Source organism: Myotis yumanensis, unplaced genomic scaffold, assembly GCF_028538775.1.
Source record: "Myotis yumanensis isolate MYYU_CA2020_CCGP unplaced genomic scaffold, mMyoYum1.0.hap1 SCAF_24, whole genome shotgun sequence".
NCBI classification, from domain to species: Eukaryota; Metazoa; Chordata; class Mammalia; order Chiroptera; family Vespertilionidae; genus Myotis; species Myotis yumanensis.
The window spans coordinates 9,115,027-9,136,993 of NW_027223775.1; the positions used below are offsets into that span (position 1 = coordinate 9,115,027).

The following is a 21,967-nucleotide window of genomic DNA, read 5'->3' on the forward strand; positions in this document are numbered from 1 at the left end:
GTGTACACACACACACACACACAAACACACACACACACACACACACACACACACACACACACGATACTCCGCAAAACAAGCCTCTGTTTGGAGTGGGTTATATCTGCATATGTGAGTATGTGCTCTTCCATATTTTGCAGGTTTTCTCCTGTGAACTTGGACCGCTTTCCCATTCATTAAAATCTAATTAAAACCTGGCACCGTCTTTGGAAATAAGCAGCATGGGCGCGAGGCAGCTCTCCCAAGCAGGAAATGAGGCGCAGGGACGGTAGACAGGGTCTAGTGGTAGAAAACATCGCCGCTCTCCAAGGAACGAAAGACAGCCCTGGGGTGCACCAGGCAGAGAGGGGCCTTCCTGTGCCAGCTGCCCCTTCTGGGTTCATTCATGGCTTCACCCGAAAACCAGGCCCACATCCATGGAGGATGCGGACCAGACAGAAGACACGGCCAGTCCTGGAGTTACATCCCACACCACCGGGCGTCTCCCAGGTGGCCGCTGGGTCCACCCAAACCGTACTCACACCCTATTCACACGTCCTCCTGCCTGCCCAGGAGAGAAAGACAGCAACATCGATCAGTTGCCTCCTGCACACCCTCTACTGGGGATCGAGCCCAGAACCCAGGCACGTGCCCTGATCGAACGGTGACCTCCTGGTCCATGGGTCGATGTTCAATCCACTGAGCTACACCAGCCGGGCTCAGCTTAATTTTAATTCAGTGTTGAGAGATTGATTTTAGAAGCTGCCGCCTATCCCGGGAAGAGTCAGAAAAGTTGGTAAGAGCCCATCCAGTATCCGAAATTCTTGCAAGGCAGTAAAACTCCAGTTCAGCACATAGAATGGCGATCCAGCCCTGATGACTTAATCATGTTCTATCTACACTACCTTCAAGTTCAGCGAGGAGAAAGACCTGCATCTTTCTCCGCCCTCCGCCGCCCACCCCCGTCCCCCCCATCACTGTAAACAGAAGGCATTCCGTTTCGGCAAAACGCAGTTCCAATTCTCAAGCAGATTTCAGGTGAAAAGACAGATCCAGAGGCAGGCAGAGCGCTTACCTTCACGGTGACTTCATGTGCGCCCCTTCGCACTGGTGGGCCCCCCAGCATCCGAGCATAGAAACCGCAACGCGTCTGCCTGGGGAGACATGGAGAGATTTGTAAAAACAAAACACCTTACAAATCTGTGGGACGTATCCGCCTCCCCATCCCCCTGTTTTCTCCTTCAAATTGATGTTGGTGGTTTTCTTTTTCATCCCAACCCAAAAGTAACCCAGTCTACTGTTCCATCATCTCCGTGTTCAACGTGAGCACAGACTAGGTAGTTGTATTAGCCAAGTGAAAAAGGAGATGTGAAAATGGCCAGTCAGCCCGGGTAGTGTGGCTCAGTGCTTGAGCGTTGACCTATGAACCAGGAGGTCACGGTTCGATTCCCAGTCAGGGCACATGCCCGGGTTGCGGGCTCGATCCCCAGTGTGGGGCGTGCAGGAGGCAGCCGATCCATGATTCTCTCTCATCATTGATGTTTCTCTTTCTCCCTCTCCCTCTCCCTTCCTCTCTCTGGAACCAATAAAAACATATATTTCAAATGGCCTGTCAAATTATCACGCTACTTGTAGAAAGTGTGAGTGCTAAAATTCTCAAAGTAGGTCAAATTAATTTTAGCTCAGGCAAGGCTATCATTTCATGATAAATGAATGCTGCTCTGAAATACCTCTGAGCACTGAGCCACATGCCACCGGTAATGTGAACCATACACACCCTCCAAGGGAGAAAGCACGCTTTCGAGAAACTTTAGACACGGCTCAGGCGGTGATAATAACAGTGCTGACAGGCACGCCTGTGTGTACATGCCCACCTGACACACACTACATGCTTGGAAAAACACAGAAACCGAATCTTTTTTTAAAAAAATGTTTTTATTGATTTCACAGAGAGGAAAGGAGAGGGAAAGACAGATAAAAACATCAATGATGAGAGAGAATCATGGATCGGCTGCCTCCTGCATGCCCCCTACCGGGGAGCAAGCCCGCAACCCGGGCATGTGCCCTGACCTGGAATCGAACCCTGACCTCCTGGTTCATAGGTCGATGCTCCACCACTGAGCCACACCGGTTAGGGCCACATTTGAATCTTTGCTCCCCCCCCTAAGGCTTCCCTAAAAACACAGCAAACAAAAGGCACTAGCACTCCTCAACTTCCCATTCCTGTGCCACACACTTCCATTCCCCAGGGCTTCCGTTCGTTCGCACTGATTTCTGAAGAAGCCAGGCTTATGTCTCATAATGATAACCCTTCCTATCACACGTGCTTTCACTTTTCAATCAATATGCACACTGAACAGTGAACCAGCGTGTCTTCAGCGCTCTTTCCCTTCTTCCTTCTAAAACGTCTTTGGTTGTCCCCTTGCCGGTTTGGCTCAGTGGATAGAATGTCAGCCTGTGGACTGAAGGGTCCCAGGTTCGATTCCAGTCAGGGCACATGCCCAGGTGGTGGCTCGATCCCCTGTAGGGGGCGTGAAGGAGGCAGATGATCAATGATCGTTTCTCATGGATGTTTCTCTCTCTCCCTCTCTAAAAAATCAACTTTTAAAAATCCTAATAAACATCCTCTAAAAAAGAAAAAAAAAAGGGACATCTATATATATAAAAGCCAAGTGACCAGAACAACCAGAATGACCAGAACGGGAACAACCGGTTGCTATGACGCTCACTGAGGCAGGCCAACTGGCCCAATGTGGGTGGGGCTGGATGGCCAACCTCCCGGGCCCCTCCCCCTGGCCAGCCAGCCCCCATCGGCCCCAATCGGGGCAGGCTGGCCAGACCCCACCCGTGCACGAATTTGTGCACCGGGCCTCTAGTATAAGATAAAAGAAACAACCAGGGTGATTTTTTAAAAAAAGCTACCACTGAAAAAAAACACCAATGATATTTAAACATTTGTCAACAACTTTAAGACTAGGAATCAAAGGGCACCAGAGAGAAGCAGGCACAAGGGAACACGGATTTTGCTTATAAAACTAAAACACGGTTCATTATGAGAAAAATTCTGTAGCAGAGACGGAACGGGACAATACTCCTTACAGAAACCTGCAGCAGAAAGCACATGACTGTGTTCAGGACTGGACTGTACATGACGGGGGGGGGGGGGGGGGGGGTGGACAGCCTTATGGTGAAATTGCTAACTACCCTAAAGTGTCCAAATATGAGCAGATGTCACACAATAAACCCCAAACTGCTTGAAAAGGAAGGCATTATAACCCATAGTAATTCAGTAAGGGATTAATATATAAACAGCTCTTATTCCAAGCTGTTCACATACACACAAAAAAAAGCTTTAGAATCAAATTATTCTTCTCTGGTCCAAAAACAGATGGCAACTCACACATTAGAGTCTTGGAATTGAGGATTATCTTTCATATATGTTGTTCAACTCATTAAGTGTAATTAACATCATCTATGTTCTATAAATGCCAAAAACAGTGGGAAATGGGACTTGGGTTAATAACATTCGCCTGGTTATACAACACGGCAAAATTAATTAGTTCATGGCTAGAAATAATAAATTAAAATGAGAAAGCCGACCTTCCAATCTGTCATTACTGACTTCCCCATCATTAGCACACAAATGGAATCACTATGGATAAACAGCGCTGGCCAAAAGTTTACGTATTGCTAAATATTTGTGTGAAATGCAAATCACTTTAACAAACACAATATATTCTTTTGTTTGTTAATCCTCACCTGAGAATATTTTTCTCCATTGACTTTTTTTTTTTTTTTTTTTGGTATTTTAACTAAGATGATAGTCTATCTTGTCCAATTTATATATTTATTTATTTTTAAAATCTTTATTGTTGAAAGTATCACATAGGCCCAATGAGCACTTTTGTAGACACTGGGAGCTTGAAATCTAAAGACAACAGAACTTCACTGAAGGGAACGCAAGTGTGCCAACGACATAAAAATAAACGCTCCTTTTAACACCGTGGGAGTGCCAACAGGTAGGGCAGTTCCAGCTGAGCCTGTCTCCAAAGGGAATTAGAATTGGGCCCTCACCCCCTTTCTCATTTCCTTGATTACGGCGGATCGAGGAAGCGGGTGCTGAGAGGTGAGGGTCCCAGTGCACTGACTGTGTCCTCCTATCTCATCACATCTCCCAAGAATGTGTGCCTGACCCTAGCCAGATGGAGCATCAGCCGTTGGACTAAAGGCTCGCAGGTTCGATTCCTGTCAAGGACATGTACCTCAGTTGCAGGCTTGATCCCCAGCCCCAGTTGGTCAGGGCGCGTGCGGGAGGCAACCAATCAATGTGTTTCTTCCACATCGATGTTTCTCTCTGTGTGTCTCTCCCCCTCCCTTCCACTCTCTCTAAAAATCAATGCAGCCCCAGCCGGTTTGGCTCAGTGGATAGAGCATAGGCCTGTGGACTGAAGGGTCCCGTGTTCAATTCCGGTCAGGGGCATATGCCCGGGTTGCAGGCTCAATCCCCAGTAGGAAACGTGTAGGAGGCAGCCCATCAATGATTCTCTCTCATCACTGATGCTTCTCTCTCTCTCTTTCTCTCCTCCTTCCTTCCTCTCTGAAATCAATAAAAGTATGAAATAAAAATAAAGTCAGTGCAAACATATCCTCAGGTGAGGATTAACAAAAAAATTAAAATAAAAATGTGTGCGCGGGCTTTTTTTCGGCCGGAACCGCCATCTTCCAGTAATTCGCCAAAATGACTAACAAACGGAAAGAGGAGCGGCACCCGCTGTATGTTCTCCAGGCCTTTTAGAAAACATGGAGTGGTTCCTCTGGCCACATGCATGCGAATCTACAAGAAAGGTGATACTGTGGACATCAACTGGAAGAGTCTACAGTGTCACCCAGCATGCAGTGGGCATTGCTGTGAACAAGCAAGTTAAGGGTAAGATTCTTGCCAAGAGAATGAATGTACGTATTGAGCATATTAACCTCCCTAAGGGCCGAGACAGCTTCCTGAAACGTGCGAAGGAAAATGATCAGAAAAAGAAGGAAGCCAGAGAGAAAGGTACCTGGGTTCACCTGAAGCGTCAGTCTGCTCCACCCAGAGAAGCACGCTTTGTGAGAACCAATGGAAAGGAGCCTGAGCTGCTGGAACCCATTCCCTATGAATTCATGACATGATAAGTGGGAAAAAATAAAAAAGACTTCTGTGCTGATTTAAAAAAAATGTGTGTGCGGTACGTTTTGTTGAATGTACCCACTGAGACTGCTGAACAAGATCATGGACATGGGCAGAGAGGTGAACAGATGTGAACATACTTGTCTGACTTGTTATGCATATATGCGTGCCAGGTTGCATGAGGTTGGAGAGGTCGGCAACCTTGTTCTCAAAGGCTCAGAGAGTAAATGCCTGCGGCTCTGTGGGCACGTAAGTCCCTGTTACAACCGCTCCATTCTACCTCTGCAGAGAGAAACGGTCGTGAACAATACGTAAATCAATGGGCGCATCTGCGTTCCAAAGAAACATTCCATAACGTTTCACAGAATTCTCTAGTATCCTGACATGATTTTTCTTTTCCTTGTTTTTAACCACTTATAAATGAAAAGAACATAACCACATACACACACACCATCCTTAGCTTGTAGATTTATAAAAGTAGGCATTGGGCTGGTTTTGGCCTGCGGGCCACAGTCTGCTAACTCTTGTGTCACAGAACTTGGAGTGAGGGTCAGATTCTATTTCTATTACATCTCACAGAGATTACTCAAAAATGAGCCTTCAGCCCGGCTGAAGTGGCTCAGCACTTAAACATCGACCTATGAACCAGGAGGTCAGGGTTCGATTCCGGTCAAGGGCACATGTCTGGGTTGTGGGCTCGATCCCTTGTGTGGGCTGCACAGGATGGTTCGCTCTCATCATTGATGTTTCCATATCTCTCTCCCTCTCTCTTCCTCTCTGAAATCAATAAAGATATATTGAGGAAAAAAATATATAACCCAGACACCAAAGGACCAATCATGTATGATCCCAGTTATGGGAAGTACCCAGAATCCTTAAATTCAGAGGCAGAAAGTAGCATGGTGGGTGCCAGCGGCTGGAAAAAGGGAGACAAGAAAGAGAGTTATTATTTCCTGGGGACAGAGTTTTCATTTGGGAAGATAAATGGTGAATATGCTGAATGACACAGAACTCTCTGCTTAAAGATGGTTAAGAATGGTACATTTCACTTTCTGTATATTTTACCATAATAAGAAAACAAACCTTCCATAAAATGCACCTTTTCCAAAGACCCTGCTATTGGTTAAAGGAAAACTCAGCAAGACTAAACTGGTTGTAACAGTTCAAACAGGGGAGGGTGGGTGGGTGAGAAGAGATCAACCAAAGACCTTGTATGCATATATGCATAACCTATGTATGCAGACAGTGGGGTAGTGAGGGCCTAGGAGGGGTTGGAGGGGACCAATGGGGGAAAAAAAGAGGGCATATGTAATACTTTCAACAATAAAGACTTAAAAAATCCTATATAATTAAAGCTTAATATGCTAAGTGTCCAGTCGTACAGTCCTCCATTCAACCAATCAAAGCGTAATATGCTAATGATATGCTAAGGCTGCTCAACCGCTCGCTATGATGTGCACTGACCACCAGGGGGCAGACACTCCAACCAGTAGGTTAGCTTGCTGCTGGGGTCCAGTCGATGGGGACTGAGTGAGATGGGCTGGACACGCCCTGGAGCCCTCCCGCAGTCCCTTCCCGGCTGGCCAACCTCCCGCATCCCTCCCCGGCCCTGATCATGCACCAGTGGGGTTCCTCAGCTTGGCTTGCACCCTCTCGCAATCCAGGACCCCTCAGGTGATGTTGGAGAGCCAGTTTCAGCCCGATCCCACAGGCCAGGCTGAGGGACCCCACTGGTGCACGAATTCGTGCACCGGGCCTCTAGTAATAATAAGCCCCTCCCCCCCCAAAAAAACAAAAAAAAACACAGTTCAAATGAGCATCGGCCAATACATCCTGCAGTGAGCAAGTCAAGGAGAAATACTCGCTTTCTCCCTAAGTCAGTTCTGACCTATATCTGTGGGACACAGGATGTTTCCAGCTGTCTTCTCATTCATGGGAGATACTGTGAGGTCCTTTCTCAGCATGGCACAGGTCTTCCCCAAACACAATCTCAGAATCCACCCTAGCCAGTTTGTGTTCAGTTCCGGTCAAGGGCATGTACCTCAGTTGCAGCTCCTCCCCAGCCTGGGCCCTGGTCAGGGCGCATGCAGAAGGCACCCAATCAATGTGTTTCTCTCACATCGATGTTTCTGTCTTTCCCTGTCTCTTCTACTCTCTCTAAAATCAATGGAAAAATATCCTCGGGTGAGGATTTAAAAAAAAAAGAACTTCAGAATCGTGGCCGCTTCTGGAACCTCTGAATGGGAGTCAGAACTAGACACCCAGGCCAGCTCCTGACCTCGGAGAAGGCAGCTATGTGGTAGCAGAATGACACATTTTGATTCATTAAATTCACATTCATCTCTGTGGTTGGGAAACGGGACAGATGTTCTCGTGAAAACAAAGTTAATCAGAAGAGTCATTCAAAAAATGAACGCATTATGCTGTTACATGATGTTCAGGCCTGGCCTTGTGGTCATCAGCAGAAACCCGAGAAGCCAGGACAAATAGCAGGTATGCAGATGCGCCCCCTCCAGCCTGAGTCACTGCTACCCACCTCAGAGGAACGCCACCAAGTCAGAAAAAAGGAAACTGACACTGAAGCATAATATCAGTGGAAGCTGTTTACTTTAGAAAAAGGTAGGAGGGTCCCAGCCGCAGTGGCCCAATGGTTGGCCGTCAACCTATGAACCAGAAGGTCATGGTTCAATTCCCGGTCAGGGCACGTACTTAGGTTTCAGACTCAATCCTTAGTCAGGGAGCGTGTGGGAGGCAGCCAATTGATGGCTCGCTCTCTCTCTCTCTCTCTCTCTCTCTCTCTCGGATTCCCACTTAGGAAGGTGCATTTCCAGCACAGGAAGATGTGTTCCCGCAAACAATGGTGCCTGGTCCCCACAAGAAGGTGCGTTTCTCCCATAGGAAGAAGGGTTCTCACAAAGGAAGATGCATTCACCCACAGAAATATGCTCCTCATTCCTTCCCAAGATGTTTTCCCTTATAGGAAGGTACGTTTCCCCCATAGGAAGAAGGATTCCTACACAGGAAGGTGCATTTCCCCACAGAAATGGGCATTTCCCCTACAGGAAGATGATTTCCCCCACAAGAGGAAGAGTACCTTCATAAGTTCAAGGGTTCTCCTACACAAAGTTGCATTTCCCCACAGGAAGGTGCATTTCTCCCACAGAAACATGCGTTCTCCCACGGGAACATGCGTTTCCCCCACAGGAAGGTGAGTTACTGCACAGGAAGGTAGGTTTCCCTACAGGAAGGTGTGTATCCTCCACAGGAAGAAGGGTTCCCCCACAGGAAAGTGCATTTCCCCCTCAGGAAGCTGCATTTCCCTCATAGGAAGAAGGATTCTCCCACAGGAAGATGCATTTCCCCACAGGAAGATGGGTTTCCCCACAGGAAGGTGCGTTTTCCCCACAGGAAGGTGCGTTTCCCCCACAGGAAGATGTGTTCCCTCACAGGAAGATGCATTTACCATACAGGAAGATGGGTTTCCATACAGGAAGGTGTGTTTTCCCCACAGGAGGAATGGTTACCCCACAGGAAGTAGGGTTCTCGCAGAGGAAGGTGCGTTTCCAGGACAGGAAGGTGTATATCCCCCACAGAAAGATGTGTTTCCCCCATAGGAAGAAGGGTTCTCCCACAGGAAGATGCATTTAAACCCAGGAAAGTGCTTTCCCCTTAACCCCCAAGGTGTGTCCCCTTAAGCAGTGGTTCTCAACCTTCAGGCCCTTTAAATACAGTTCTTCATGTTGTGACCCAACCATAAAATTATTTTCATTGCTACAACATAGCTGTAATGTTGCTACAGTTATGAATCATAATGTAAATATCTGATATGCAGGACAGTCTTAGGCAACCACAGTGAAAGCGTCGTTCGACCACTAAAGGGGTCGCTACCCACAGGTTGAGAACGTCTGCTCTACAGGAAGATGGTTTTCCCCACATGAAGATGTGTTTCCAACACAGGAAGAAGGGTTCCCCCACAGGAAAATGTGTTTCCCATAGGAAGAAGGGTTCCCACAAAGGAAGATGCATTCATCCATAGGAATGTGCTCCCTCCCCTGCCCTTTACAAGATGTTTTCCTTTATAGGAAGGTGCATTTGCCCCACAGGGAGAAGCATTCCTACACAGGAAGGTGCGTTTCTCCACAGAAATAGGCATTTCCCCTACTGGAAGATAATTTCTACCACAGGAAGAAGAGTTCCCCCACAAGTAGCAGGGTTCTTCCACAGGAAGGTGCATTTCCCCACAGGAAGGTGCGTTCCCCCACAAGAAGGTGCGTTTCCCTCACAGTAACATGCATTCCCACACAGTAACATGTGTTTCACCTATAGGAAGGTGCCTTTCTCCAACAGGAAGAAGGGTTCCCTTGCAGGAAAGTACATTTCCCCACAGGAAGGTGGGTATACCCGCAGGAAGGTGCGTTTCCCCCACAGGAAGATGTGCTCCATCTCAGGAAGGTGCCTTTCCCCTACTCAGACATGGGTTTCCCTACAGGAAGGTGTGTTTTGCCCTCAGGAAGAACGGTTTCCCCACAGGAAGTAGGGTACCCCCACAGGAAGGTGCGTTTCCCCCACAGGAAAAACAGTTCCCCCACAGAAAAATGCATTTCCCCCACAGGAAGTTGTGTTTCCCCCATAGGAAGAAGGATTCTCCCACAAAATATGCATTCCTCAACAGGATGATGGGTTTCCCTACAGAAAGGTGCATTTCCCCCAAAGGCTGGTGCATTTCCGCCACAGGAAGGTGCGTTTCCCACAGGAGGGTGTGTTTAACACCACAGGAAGATGTCTTCCCTCATAGGAAGGTGCGTTTCCCATATAGAAAGATGGGTTTCGCTACAGGAAGGTGCGTCCCCCCCCCCCCAGCTCCCCCCATGAAGAACGGTTCCCCCACAGGAAGTAGAGTTCCGGCAGAGAAAGGTGCGTTTTCCCCACAGGACGAAGGTTCCCCCACAGGAAGGTGCGTATCCCCCACAGGAAGGAGGGTTCCCAACAGGAAAATGCATTTCCCCCACAGGAAGTTGTGATTCCCCCCCAGGAAAAAGTGTTCTCCCACAGGAAGATGCATTTCCCCACAGGAAGGTGCGTTCCCCCACAAGAAGGTGCGTTTCACCCAGAGGAACCTGTGTTTCACCTACAGGAAGGTGCGTTTCTCCAACAGGAAGAAAGGTTCCACCGCGGGAAAGTGCATTTCCCCTACGGGACTTTGGTTATCCCTGCAGGAAACTGCGTTTACCCCACAGGAAATTATTTTCCCTCTTAGGAAGTTGCTTTTCCCCTACAGAGTCATAGGATTCCCTACAGGAAGGTGCATTTTGCCCCCAGGAAGAACGTTTCCCCACAGGAAGTAGGGTTGCCCCAGAGGAAGGTGTGTTTCCCCCACAGCAAGAAAGGTTCCCCCACAGGAAGTTGAGTTTCCCTCAGAGGAAGAAGGATTCTCCCACAGGAAGTTGGCAGTCCCACAGGAAGATGGGTTTCCCTACAGGAAGTTGCATTTCCCCTACAGGAAGGTGCATGTCTACCACAGGAAGTGGTGTTTCCCCCACAGGAAGATGAGTTTTTACACAGAAAGTTCCAATTCCCCAACATGAAGAAGGGTTCTCTCACAGGAAGATGCATTCCCCCCTGGCAGGTGCCTTTGCCCAACAGTAATGTGCGTTTCTCCTGCAGGAAAATGCGATTCCCACACGGGAAGTTGTGTTACTGCACAGGAAGGTGGGTTCCCTACAGGAAGGGGCGTATCCCCTGCAGGAAGAAGGGATCCCCCACAGGAAAGGGCATTTCCCCTCAAGGAAGTTGCGTTTCCCCACAGGAAGAAGGGTATCCCTCAGGAAAGTGCAATTCCCCCACAGGAAGGTGCCTTTCCCCCAGAGGAAGGTGCTTTTCCCCCACAGGAAGAAAGGTTCCCCCACAGGAAGTTGAGTTTCCCCCAGAGGAAGAAGAATTCTGCACCAGGAAGTTGGCTTTCCCACAGGATGATGGGTCTCCCTACAGGAAGTTGCATTTCCCCAACAGGAAGGTGCATATCCACCACAGGAAGAGGTGTTTCCCCCACAGGAAGATGAGCTTTTCCACAGTAAGTTGCCATTCCCCAACAGGAAGAAGGGTTCTCCCACAGGAAGATACATTCCCCTACAGGCAGGTGCCTTTCCCGACAGCAATGTGCCTTTCTCCCACAGGAAAATGCGTTTCCCAAACGGGAAGTTGTGTTACTGCACAGGAAGTTGGGTTCGCTACAGGAAGGTGTGTATCCACCACAGAAAGAAGGGGTCCCCCACAGGAAAGGGCATTCCCCCTCAAGGAAGTCGCATTTCCCCCATAGGAAGAAGGATTCTCCAACAGGAAGATGCATTGCTCCACAGGAAGATGGGTTTCCCCGAGGAAGTTGTCTTTCCCCCACAGGAAGAAGGGTACCCCTCAGGAAAGTGCAATTCCCCCACAGGAAGGTGCCTTTCCCCCCAGAGGAAGCTGCGTTCCTCACAGGAACATACGTTTCCACCACAGGAAGCTGTGTTACTGCACAGGAAGGTGGGTTCCCTACAGGAAGGTTTGTAACCCCCACAGGAATAAGGTCTCCCCCACAGGAAAGGGCATTCCCCCTCAAAGACATTGCGTTTCCCCCATAGGAAGAAGGATTCTCCCACAGGAAGATGCATTACACCACAGGGAGATGGGTTTCCCCAAGTAAGTTGGGTTCCCCTACAGGAAGCTGCGTTTCCCCCAGAGGAAGAAGGGTACCCCTCAGGAAAGTGCAATTCCCCCACAGGAAGGTTCCTTTCCCCCAGAGGAAGTTGTGTTCCTCACCGGAACATGCGTTTCCACCACAGGAATGTGTGTTACTCTACAGGAAGGTGGGTTCCCTACAGAGACCTGTGTATCCCTCACAGGAAAGTGCATATTCCACTCAGGAAGTTCCGTTTCCCCCACAGGAAAAAGGGCTCCACCACAGGAAGATGTGTTTCCCTACAGGAAGGTGGGTTTCGCCCAAAGGAAAAAGGAGTATCCCACAAGAAGATTCGTTCCCCCACAGGAAGGTGCCTTTCCCCCACAGGAAGATGCATTTCCTCACTGGAAGGTGCGTTACCCCCACACTAACATACATTCCTCCACAGGAAGGTCGATGTCCAAAACGGAACGTGCGTTTTCAATATAGGAAGAACGGCTCTCCCACAGGAAGTAGGGTACCCCCAGAGGAAGGTGAATTTCCCCCACAGAAAAGGAGGGTTCCCCCACAGGAAAGTGTATTTCCCCATAGGAAGTTGCGTTTCCCCCTAGGAAAAAGGATTCTCCAATAGGAAGATGCATTTCTGCACAGGAAGATGTGTTTCCCCACAGAAAGATGGGTTTCCCTACAGAAAGTTGCGTTTCCCCCACTGGAAGGTAGCTTTCCTCACAGGAAGGTGCATATCGCACACAGGAAGTTGTGATTGCCCCACAGGAAAAAGTGTTCTCCCACAGGAAGATGCATTTCCCCACAGGAAGGTGCGTTCCCCCACAAGAAGGTGCGTTTCACCCAGAGGAACCTGTGTTTCACCTACAGGAAGGTGCGTTTCTCCAACAGGAAGAAAGGTTCCTCCGCAGGAAAGTGCAATTCCCCTACCGGACACTGGGTATCCCTGCCGGAAACTGCGTTTCCCCCACAGGAAATTATTATCCCTCTTAGGAAGTTGCTTTTCCCCTACAGAGTCATAGGATTCCCTACAGGAAGGTGCATTTTGCCCCCAGGAAGAACGTTTCCCCACAGGAAGTAGGGTTTCCCCAGAGGAAAGTGTGTTTCCCCCACAGCAAGAAAGGTTCCCCCACAGGAAGTTGAGTTTTCCCCAGAGGAAGAAGGATTCTCCCACAGGAAGTTGGCAGTCCCACAGGAAGATGGGTTTCCCTACAGGAAGTTGCGTTTCCCCCACAGGAAGGTGCATATCCACCTCAGGAAGTGGTGTTTCCCACACAGGAAGATGAGTTTTACACAGAAAGTTCCATTTCCCAACACGAAAAAGGGTTCTCTCACAGGAAGATGCATTCCCCCCAGGCAGGTGCCTTTCCCCAACAGTAATGTGCGTTTCTCCTGCAGGAAAATGCAATACCCCCACGGGAAGTTGTGTTACAGCACAGGAAGAAGGGATGCCCGACAGGAAAGGGCATTTCCCCTCAAGGAAGTGGTGTTTCCCCCACAGGAAGAAGGCAATCCCTCAGGAAAGTGCAATTCCCCCACAGGAAGGTGCCCTTCCCCCAGAGGAACGTGCGTATCCCCCACAGGAAGGAGGGTTCCCCCATAGGAAAGTGTATTTCCCCCATAGGAAGTTGCGTTTCCACCCTACCAAAAAGGATTCTCCCATAGGAAGATGCATTTCTGCACAGGAAGATGGGTTTCCCTACAGAATGTTTCGTTAACCTCACAGAAAGGTGGCTTTCCCCACAGGAAGGTGCATATCGCCCACAGGAAGTTGTGATTCCCCCACAGGAAAAAGGGTTCTCCCACAGGAAGATGCATTTCCCCACAGGAAGGTGCGCTCCCCCACAAGAAGGTGCGTTTCACCCAGAGGAACCTGTGTTTCACCTTCAGGAAGGTGCGTTTCTCCAACAGGAAGAAGGTTCCTCGCAGGAAAGTGCAATTCCCCTACCGGACGCTGGGTATCCCTGCCGGAAACTGCGTTTCCCCCACAGGAAATTATTTTCCCTCTTAGGAAGTTGCTTTTCCCCTACAGAGTCATAGGATTCCCTACAGGAAGGTGCATTTTGCCCCCAGGAAGAACGTTTCCCCACAGGAAGTAGGGTTCCCCCAGAGGAAAGTGTGTTTCCCCCACAGCAAGAAAGGTTCCCCCACAGGAAGTTGAGTTCCCTCAGAGGAAGAAGGATTCTCCCACAGGAAGTTGGCAGTCCCACAGGAAGAAGGGTTTCCCTACAGGAAGTTGCGTTTCCCCCACAGGAAGGTGAAGTTCCAATTCCCCAACATGAAGAAAGGTTCTCTCACAGGAAGATGCATTCCCCCCAGGCAGGTGCCTTTACCCAACAGTACTGTGCATTTCTCCCCCAGGAAAATGCGATTCCCCCACGGGAAGTTGTGTTACTGCACAGGAAGGTGTGTTCCCTACAGGAAGGGGCGTATCCCCTGCAGGAAGAAGGGATCCCCCACAGGAAAGGGCATTTCCCCCCAAGGAAGTTGCGTTTCCCCACAGGAAGAAGGGTATCCCTCAGGAAAGTGCAATTCCCCCACAGGAAGGTGCCTTTCCCCCAGAGGAAGGTGCTTTTCCCCCACAGGAAGAAAGGTTCCCCCACAGGAAGTTGAGTTTCCCCCAGAGGAAGAAGAATTCTGCACCAGGAAGTTGGCTTTCCCACAGGATGATGGGTCTCCCTACAGGAAGTTGCATTTCCCCAACAGGAAGGTGCATATCCACCACAGGAAGAGGTGTTTCCCCCACAGGAAGATGAGCTTTTCCACAGTAAGTTGCCATTCCCCAACAAGAAGAAGGGTTCTCCCACAGGAAGATACATTCCCCTACAGGCAGGTGCCTTTCCCGACAGCAACGTGCCTTTCTCCCACAGGAAAATGCGTTTCCCACACGGGAAGTTGTGTTACTGCACAGGAAGTTGGGTTCGCTACAGGAAGGTGTGTATCCACCACAGAAAGAAGGGGTCCCCCACAGGAAAGGTCATTCCCCTTCAAGGAAGTCGCATTTCCCCCATAGGAAGAAGGATTCTCCAACAGGAAGATGCATTGCTCCACAGGAAGATGGGTTTCCCCGAGGAAGTTGTCTTTCCCCGACAGGAAGAAGGGTACCCCTCAGGAAAGTGCAATTCCCTCACAGGAAGATGCCTTTCCCCCCAGAGGAAGTTGCGTTCCTCACAGGAACATACGTTTCCACCACAGGAAGCTGTGTTACTGCACAGGAAGGTGGGTTCTCTACAGGAAGGTGCGTAACCCCCACAGGAATAAGGTCTCCCCCACAGGAAAGGGCATTCCTCCTCAAGGACATTGCGTTTCCCCCATAGGAAGAAGGATTCTCCCACAGGAAGATGCATTACACCACAGGGAGATGGGTTTCCCCAAGTAAGTTGGGTTCCCCTACAGGAAGGTGCGTTTCCCCAACAGGAAGAAGGTACCCCTCAGGAAAGTGCAATTCCCCCACAGGAAGGTTCCTTTCCCCCAGAGGAAGTTGTTCCTCACCGGAACATGCGTTTCCACCACAGGAATGTGTGTTACTCTACAGGAAGGTGGGTTCCCTACAGAGACCTGTGTATCCCTCACAGGAAAGTGCATATTCCACTCAGGAAGTTCCGTTTCCCCCACATGAAAAGGGGCTCCACCACAGGAAGATGGGTTTCCCTACAGGAAGGTGCGTTTCCCCCGAAGGAAAAAGGATTACCCCACAGGAAGATGCGTTCCCCCACAGGAAGGTGCCTTTCCCCCACAGGAAGATGCATTTCCTCACTGGAAGGTGCGTTACCCCCACACTGACATACATTCCTCCACATGAAGGTCGATGTCCCTAACGGAACGTGCGTTTTCAATATAGGAAGAACGGCTCTCCCACAGGAAGTAGGGTACCCCCAGAGGAAGGTGAATTTCCCCCACAGAAAAGGAGGGTTCCCCCACAGGAAAGTGTATTTCCCACATTGGAAGTTGCGTTTCCCCCCTAGGAAAAAGGATTCTCCCAATGGAAGATGCATTTCTGAACAGGAAGATGTGTTTCCCCACAGGAAGATGGGTTTCCCTACAGAATGTTTCATTTCCCCCACTGGAAGGTAGCTTTCCCCACAGGAAGGTGCATATCGCCCACAGGAAGTTGTGATTCCCCCACAGGAAAAAGGGTTCTCCCACAGGAAGATGCATTTCCCCACAGGAAGGTGCGCTCCCCCACAAGAAGGTGCGTTTCACCCAGAGGAACCTGTGTTTCACCTTCAGGAAGGTGCGTTTCTCCAACAGGAAGAAAGGTTCCTCCGCAGGAAAGTGCAATTCCCCTACCGGACGCTGGGTATCCCTGCCGGAAACTGCGTTTCCCCCACGGGAAATTATTATCCCTCTTAGGAAGTTGCTTTTCCCCTACAGAGTCATAGGATTCCCTACAGGAAGGTGCATTTTGCCCCCAGGAAGAACGTTTCCCACAGGAAGTAGGGTTCCCCCAGAGGAAGGTGTGTTTCCCCCACAGCAAGAAAGGTTCCCCCACAGGAAGTTGAGTTTCCCTCAGAGGAAGAAGGATTGTCCCACAGGAAGTTGGCAGTCCCACAGGAAGATGCGTTTCCCTACAGGAAGTTGCGTTTCCCCCACAGGAAGGTGCATATCTACCACAGGAAGTGGTGTTTCCCCCACAGGAAGATGAGTTTTTCCACAGAAAGTTCCAATTCCCCAAAACGAAGAAGGGTTCTCTCACAGGAAGATGCATTCCCCCCAGGCAGGTGCCTTTGCCCAACAGTAATGTGCGTTTCTCCCGCAGGAAAATGCGATTCCGCAATGGGAAGTTGTGTTACTGCACAGGAAGGTGGGTTCCCTACAGGAAGGTGCGTATCCCCCGCAGGAAGAAGGGATCCCCCACAGGAAAGGGCATTTCCCCTCAAGGAAGTTGCGTTTCCCCCACAGGAAGAAGGGTATCCCTCAGGAAAGTGCAATTCCCCCACAGGAAGGTGCCTTTCCCCCAGAGGAAGGTGCTTTTCCCCCACAGGAAGAAAGGTTCCCCCACAGGAAGTTGAGTTTCCCCCAGAGGAAGAAGAATTCTGCACCAGGAAGTTGGCTTTCCCACAGGATGATGGGTCTCCCTACAGGAAGTTGCATTTCCCCAACAGGAAGGTGCATATCCACCACAGGAAGAGGTGTTTCCCCCACAGAAAGATGAGCTTTTCCACAGTAAGTTGCCATTCCCCAACAGGAAGAAGGGTTCTCCCACAGGAAGATACATTCCCCTACAGGCAGGTGCCTTTCCCGACAGCAATGTGCCTTTCTCCCACAGGAAAATGCGTTTCCCACACGGGAAGTTGTGTTACTGCACAGGAAGTTGGGTTCGCTACAGGAAGGTGTGTATCCACCACAGAAAGAAGGGGTCCCCCACAGGAAAGGGCATTCCCCCTCAAGGAAGTCGCATTTCCCCCATAGGAAGAAGGATTCTCCAACAGGAAGATGCATTGCTCCACAGGAAGATGGGTTTCCCCGAGGAAGTTGCGTTTCCCCGACAGGAAGAAGGGTACCCCTCAGGAAAGTGCAATTCCCCCACAGGAAGGTGCCTTTCCCCCCAGAGGAAGTAGCGTTCCTCACAGGAACATACATTTCCACCACAGGAAGCTGTGTTACTGCACAGGAAGGTGGGTTCCCTACAGGAAGGTGCGTAACCCCCACAGGAATAAGGTCTCCCCCACAGGAAGGGGCATTCCCCCTCAAGGACATTGCGTTTCCCCCATAGGAAGAAGGATTCTCCCACAGGAAGATGCATTACACCACAGGGAGATGGGTTTCCCCAAGTAAGTTGGGTTCCCCTACAGGAAGCTGCGTTTCCCCCAGAGGAAGAAGGGTACCCCTCAGGAAAGTGCAATTCCCCCACAGGAAGGTTCCTTTCCCCCAGAGGAAGTTGTGTTCCTCACCGGAACATGCGTTTCCACCACAGGAATGTGTGTTACTCTACAGGAAGGTGGGTTCCCTACAGAGACCTGTGTATCCCTCACAGGAAAGTGCATATTCCACTCAGGAAGTTCCGTTTCCCCCACAGGAAAAAGGGCTCCACCACAGGAAGATGTGTTTCCCTACAGGAAGGTGGGTTTCGCCCAAAGGAAAAAGGAGTATCCCACAAGAAGATTCGTTCCCCCACAGGAAGGTGCCTTTCCCCCACAGGAAGATGCATTTCCCCACTGGAAGGTGCGTTACCCCCACACTAACATACATTCCTCCACAGGAAGGTCGATGTCCATAACGGAACGTGCGTTTTGACTATAGGAAGAACGGCTCTCCCACAGGAAGTAGGGTACCCCCAGAGGAAGGTGAATTTCCCCCACAGAAAAGGAGGATTCCCCCACAGGAAAGTGTATTTCCCCCATAGGAAGTTGCGTTTCCCCCCTAGGAAAAACGATTCTCCCAATGGAAGATGCATTTCTGCACAGGAAGATGTGTTTCCCCACAGGAAGATGGGTTTCCCTACAGAAAGTTGCGTTTCCCCCACAGGAAGGTAGCTTTCCTCACAGGAAGGTGCATATCGCCCACAGGAAGTTGTGATTGCCCCACAGAAAAAAGTGTTCTCCCACAGGAAGATGCATTTCCCCAAAGGAAGGTGTGTTCCCCCACAAGAAGGTGCGTTTCACCCAGAGGAACCTGTGTTTCACCTACAGGAGTGTGCGTATCTACAACAGGAAGAAAGGTTCCTCCGCAGGAAAGTGCATTTCCCCTACGGGACTTTGGTTATCCCTGCAGGAAACTGCGTTTACCCCACAGGAAATTATTTTCCCTCTTAGGAAGTTGCTTTTCCCCTACAGAGTCATAGGATTCCCTACAGGAAGGTGCATTTTGCCCCCAGGAAGAACGTTTCCCCACAGGAAGTAGGGCTGCCCCAGAGGAAGGTGTGTTTCCCCCACAGCAAGAAAGGTTCCCCCACAGGAAGTTGAGTTTCCCTCAGAGGAAGAAGGATTCTCCCACAGGAAGTTGACAGTCCCACAGGAAGATGGGTTTCCCTACAGGAAGTTGCGTTTCCCCCACAGGAAGGTGCATATGGACCACAGGAAGTGGTGTTTCCCCCACAGGAAGCTGAGTTTTTCCGCAGAAAGTTCCAATTCCCCAACACGAAGAAGGGTTCTCTCACAGGAAGATGCATTCCCCCAGGTAGGTGCCTTTGCCCAACAGTAATGTGCGTTTCTCCCGCACGAAAATGCGATTCCCCCACGGGAAGTTGGGTTACAGCACAGGAAGGTGGGTTCCCTACAGGAAGGTGCGTATCCCTCGCAGGAAGAAGGTATCCACCACAGGAAAGGGCATTTCCCCTCAAGGAAGTTGTGTTTCCCCCACAGGAAGAAGGGAATCCCTCAGGAAAGTGCAATTCCCCCACAGGAAGGTGCCTTTCCCACAGAGGGAGGTGCGTATCCCCCACAGGAAGGAGGGTTCCCCCATAGGAAAGTGTATTTCCCCCATAGGAAGTTGCGTTTCCACCCTACCAAAAAGGATTCTCCCATAGGAAGATGCATTTCTGCACAGGAAGATGGGTTTCCCCACACAAAGATGGGTTTCCCTACAGAATGTTGCCTTTACCTCACCGAAAGGTGGCTTTCCCCACCGGAAGGTGCATGTCGCCCACAGGAAGTTGTGATTCCCCCACAGGAAAAAGGGTTCTCCCACAGGAAGATGCATTTCCCCACAGGAAGGTGTGTTCCCCGACAAGAAGGTGCGTTTCACCCAGAGGAACCTGTGTTTCACCTACAGGAAAGTGCGTTTCTCCAACAGGAAGAAAGGTTCCTCCGCAGGAAAGTGCAATTCCCCTACCGGACGCTGGGTATCCCTGCCGGAAACTGCGTTTCCCCCACAGGAAATTATTTTCCCTCTTAGGAAGTTGCTTTTCCCCTACAGAGTCATAGGATTCCCTACAGGAAGGTGCATTTTGCCCCCAGGAAGAACGTTTCCCCACAGGAAGTAGGGTTCCCCCAGAGGAAAGTGTGTTTCCCCCACAGCAAGAAAGGTTCCCCCACAGGAAGTTGAGTTTCCCCCAGAGGAAGAAGGATTCTCCCACAGGAAGTTGGCAGTCCCACAGGAAGATGGGTTTCCCCACAGGAAGTTGTGTTTCCCCCACAGGAAGGTGCATATCTACCACAGGAAGTGGTGTTTCCGCTACAGGAAGTTGAGTTTTTCCACAGAAAGTTCCAATTCCCCAACACGAAGAAGGGTTCTCTCACAGGAAGATGCATTCCCCCCAGGCAGGTGCCTTTGCCCAACAGTAATGTGCGTTTCTCCCGCAGGAAAATGCGATTCCCCAACGGGAAGTTGTGTTACTGCACAAGAACGTGGGTTCCCTACAGGAAGGTGCGTATCCCCCGCAGGAAGAAGGGATCCCCCACAGGAAAGGGCATTTCCCCTCAAGGAAGTTGCGTTTCCCCCACAGGAAGAAGGGTATCCCTCAGGAAAGTGCAATTCCCCCACAGGAAGATGCCTTTCCCCCAGAGGAAGGTGCGTTTCTCCCACAGGAAGAAAGCTTCCCCCACAGGAAGTTGAGTTTCCCCCAGAGGAAGAAGAATTCTGCACCAGGAAGTTGGCTTTCCCACAGGATGATGGTTCTCCCTACAGGAAGTTGCGTTTCCCCAACAGGAAGGTGCATATCCACCACAGGAAGAGGTGTTTCCCCCACAGGAAGATGAGCTTGTCCACAGTAAGTTGCCATTCCCCAACAGGAAGAAGGGTTCTCCCACAGGAAGATACATTCCCCTACGGGCAGGAGCCTTTCCAGAAAGCAATGTGCCTTTCTCCCACAGGATAATGCGATTCCCACACGGGAAGTTGTGTTACTGCACAGGAAGTTGGGTTCGCTACAGGAAGGTGTGTATCCACCAAAGAAAGAAGGGGTACTCCACAGGAAAGGGCATTCCCCCTCAAGGAAGTCAAATTTCCCCCATAGGAAGAAGGATTCTCCAACAGGAAGATGCATTGCTCCACAGAAAGATGGGTTTCCCCGAGGAAGTTGTCTTTCCCCGACAGGAAGAAGGGTACCCCTCAGGAAAGTGCAAATCCCCCACAGGAAGGTGCCTTTCCCCCCAGAGGAAGTTGCGTTCCTCACAGGAACATACATTTCCACCACAGGAAGCTGTGTTACTGCACAGGAAGGTGGGTTCCCTACAGGAAGGTGCGTAACCCCCACAGGAATAAGGTCTCCCCCACAGGAAAGGACATTCCCCGTCCAGGACGTTGCATTTCCCCCATAGGAAGAAGGATTCTCCCACAGGAAGATGCATTACACCACAGGGAGATGGGTTTCCCCAAGTAAGTTGGGTTCCCCTACAGGAAGGTGCGTTTCCCCCACAGGAAGCAGGGTACCCCTCAGAGAAGTGCAGTTCCCCCACAGGAAGGTGCCTTTGCCCCAGAGGAAGGTGCGTATCCCCCACCGGAAGGAGGGTTCCCCCATAGGAAAGTGTATTTCCCCCATAGGAAGTTGCGTTTCCCCCCTAGGAAAAAGGATTCTCCCAATGGAAGATGCATTTCTGCACAGGAAGATGTGTTTCCCCACAGGAAGATGGGTTCCCTACAGAATGTTTCCTTTCCCCCACTGGAAGGTAGCTTTCCCCACAGGAAGGTGCATATCGCCCACAGGAAGTTGTGATTCCCCCACAGGAAAAAGGGTTCTCCCACAGGAAGGTGTGTTCCCCCACAAGAAGGTGCGTTTCACCCAGAGGAACCTGTGTTTCACCTACAGGAGTGTGCGTATCTACAACAGAAAGAAAGGTTCCTCCGCAGGAAAGTGCAATTCCCCTAACGGAAGCTGGGTATCCCTGCCGGAAACTGCATTGCCCCCACAGGAAATTATTTTCCCTCTTAGGAAGTTGCTTTTCCCCTACAGAGTCATAGGATTCCCTACAGGAAGGTGCATTTTGCCCCCAGGAAGAACGTTTCCCCACAGGAAGTAGGGTTCCCCCAGAGGAAAGTGTGTTTCCCCCACAGCAAGAAAGGTTCCCCCACAGGAAGTTGAGTTCCCTCAGAGGAAGAAGGATTCTCCCACAGGAAGTTGGCAGTCCCACAGGAAGACGGGTTTCCCTACAGGAAGTTGCGTTTCCCCCACAGGAAGGTGAAGTTCCAATTCCCCAACACGAAGAAGGGTTCTCTCACAGGAAGATGCATTCCCCCCAGGCAGGTGTCTTTCCCCAACAGTACTGTGCATTTCTCCCCCA

At 50.3% G+C, this 21,967-nt stretch overlaps 1 protein-coding gene across 2 annotated transcripts in view; it reads right to left on the bottom strand.

Annotated features, from left to right (window-relative positions):
• Positions 1 to 21,967, bottom strand: part of TBL1X (transducin beta like 1 X-linked) — a 94,062-nt gene that overhangs the window by 30,417 nt on the left and 41,678 nt on the right. For both annotated transcript variants that reach the window (XM_070402683.1, XM_070402682.1), the window contains exon 3: positions 1,055 to 1,133. The gene's annotated coding sequence lies outside the window, so the exon portion shown is untranslated. The remainder of the gene's footprint in view (positions 1 to 1,054; positions 1,134 to 21,967) is intronic.